At 41.4% G+C, this 3,074-nt stretch overlaps 1 pseudogene; it reads left to right on the forward strand.

The window, feature by feature from the left end:
• Window positions 1-255: 255 nt before the first annotated feature.
• LOC148119390 (inositol monophosphatase 1 pseudogene) lies at window positions 256-1,399 on the forward strand (annotated as a pseudogene).
• The last annotated feature ends 1,675 nt before the right edge of the window (window positions 1,400-3,074 follow it).

Consider the following 3,074-nt stretch of genomic DNA (forward strand, 5'->3'; position numbering starts at 1 on the left):
GTCTCAAGTAGAAAGGAAAACAAAGCAACACCCGGTAGACACTCCGTGTCCCTGCGTTTCTCAGCCTGTGCAATGAGGCAGAGATTTCACATGCACCTAAAGAGGAACACGTGTCACTTGCTCTCAGTTGTGAAGCAGAATTAGTGTGGCTTTATAAAAAAAGATCACCTTTTCTGAGTGTGACCATTTCCATGCATCTATGTGCTGGGAACAGTTATCCTGTGGTCAAGCCTGTGGTGTCACACGGTTATGCTTCCCCCTTCCTGAAGCCCAGGAGAAGATGGCGGACCCCTGGCAGGAGTGCATGGACTATGCGGTCACCCTCACAAGACGAGCTGGAGAGATGATTCGTGAAGCTCTACAAAATGAGGTGAATGTCATGATTAAAAGTTCTCCAGCTGACTTGGTAACAGTTACCGACCAGAATGTTGAAAAAATGCTTCTCTCTTCAATAAAGGAAAAGTACCCATCTCACAGTTTCATTGGGGAAGAATCTGTGGCAGCTGGGGAAAAGACAGTCTTCACAGACAAGCCCACGTGGATCATTGACCCTATTGACGGCACGACCAACTTTGTGCATAGGTTTCCTTTTGTAGCTGTTTCAATTGGCTTCGTTGTAAATAAACAGATGGAGTTTGGAGTTGTGTATAGCTGTGTGGAAGATAAGATGTATACTGGCAGGAAGGGAAAAAGAGCCTTTTGTAACGGTCAGAAGCTTCGGGTCTCACAACAGGAAGATATTATCAAAGCACTCTTGGTGACTGAATTGGGCTCATCCAGAAAGCCAGAGAAGTTACGGATCGTTCTTTCCAACATGGAAAAGCTCTGCTCCCTTCCCATCCACGGAATCCGGAGTGTTGGAACAGCTGCTGTTAATATGTGCCTTGTGGCAACTGGAGGAGCAGATGCATACTATGAAATGGGGATCCACTGCTGGGACATGGCAGGAGCTGGCGTCATCGTCACTGAGGCAGGTGGAGTGCTGATGGATGTGACAGGTGGATCATTTGATTTGATGTCTCGGAGAATTATTGCTGCAAATAATAAAGCGTTAGCCGAAAGAATAGCCAAAGAAATTGAGATAATACCTTTACAAAGAGATGATGAAAGCTAGTTGGCACAGGACAGTGTCCAGCTCCTTCACACTTGCTGACCCTGAGATGTTTGTGATGTATGATGTCACTGATTTAAATTTGTTTTTGAGGTCCTGATTTTAAAATGGGAACATTTCAGATGGCATACACAAAATTAGATGGAATATTTGATTGTTGAAAGAAAATTTGCATGTAAGAATGTCTTGGGGAAAGTATCCAGGAAGTCTAGTTAACAAACTTGTCGTGGAATAATCACCAGTCCTCATAATCCCCTTAAATTTTAGTATGCTATTTATATGTACAATTGTAAAGTTTTCGTTTTATAAAAGTCTTTCTCTTTCTTCAAAAAAAGAGAATCTCTGAAAATAATATAAAATAATAATCATGACTCACTTAAAAGTCAAAGCTGACTTTGGAGTTGAACACTGGCTTTGTCCTTTCCTAAATCTAGGCATGTTGTTAAAATAAAAATTCAGAGTTTCTGTCTCATGTTAGGAGCTATGCTATGGGACAGGAAGGAAAAATAATTTAGAAAAAAATTACTTTTCTTCATACCTATTTTTGCCTCTTTCATACCTTTCATTGAATATATATGCCTATATAAATAATGTTTTTCACAATAAGCAATGAATTTATTGCAGTAATCTTTGAAGTTTCCAGGAAGAAGATAGGGCCCCACAACAACAACTCCACCTGGTTGATATGATGTCATGATGCTTATAGCACTACTATAAGACCTATTTGGGGTACCATTCCAACTTGTTTAGCTGAAATGGTGCACTATTTTTATAACGTTCTGGCCAGAATGTTCCAAATAGTAACCTCAGAAAAACCCTACCTAATACTAAGACCATTTGATATTTTACCAGACAGTAATCTTGAAACTTAAGCATCATTTTACTTTCACAGGATCCCATAGAAGAAAATATCGTCCTCTGACAGCTGGAAATAATTCTAGAAGACAATGTCCCCTTTCCAAACAAAGTTGTCCTCGAGGGTAAGGACATCATTTAGGGATTGATTATAATTGGTATATGATTGGGGGTTGGGAAAAAATTTTGTTGGCTCAGGGATCACATTGGAAAAAATGAAGAAAATTGGATGAAATAATAGATGAATGTGAGCTTACTCACACTAATAATAATAATAGTGGACATTCCTGACAAGCAAGGGGCACTGACTTCTAGCAGACAACCATCGGAGGGGTAAGTTTGCTTCTGGCCCATGGCAGGAGCCCGGCAAGGAAGAGTTCAGACTTTCCCCGACCCCCTATACTCCAAGGTCACCCTGCAGTGGAGTCTCCACCCTGCTAAGCTCTCCCGCCTACCACCCCAGCTTCCATCCATGTACACCTTCCTATATTTCTCCCTTCCCCCTGGGGCCATAAAATTTACCCAACTCAGCTGACTTGAGCACTGGGCCTAGGCTGTAGGTGCAACCCAGAAGGAGGGAGTGCCTCTGTTTCAATAACCTACCTGAGGAAAAGTAGGCCTTCTGTCAGTGAAGTCCCTGCCCAACAAGGGAACCTGACCCAGTACCAGAAGATCCAATAGAGAGCATTTGAACGAAGAGATGGGCAGACGCCAAGGCAAGACCTCCTCCAACAATCTGAAAAACAACATGAAAACACCAGATCCCAACGACCCTACAACAGAAGGATTTGAACACTCTAACCCAGAAGAAGTGGAAAAAAGTGCCATTATGAAAGCAATAGAGTCCCTTAAACAGGATATGAATAATTCCCTTAAGGAACTGGTCGAGAAGTATAACAAAAAGTTTGAAGAAATGAGTATAGAAATGGATGAGAAATATAACAAAAAATTTGAAGAAATAAGTAAATCCGTGAACGAGACCCTGAGAAACCAAGAAAAAACAATCAAACAAGTAAAGGAAACAGTCCAAGAATTGAAAACTGAAATGGAGGCAATGAAGAAAACACAAACCGAGAACCGACTGGATATGGAAAACCTAGGTAAACGA

This window comes from Myodes glareolus, chromosome 17 (genome assembly GCF_982192425.1).
Source record: "Myodes glareolus chromosome 17, mMyoGla1.1, whole genome shotgun sequence".
NCBI lineage: Eukaryota > Metazoa > Chordata > Mammalia > Rodentia > Cricetidae > Myodes > Myodes glareolus.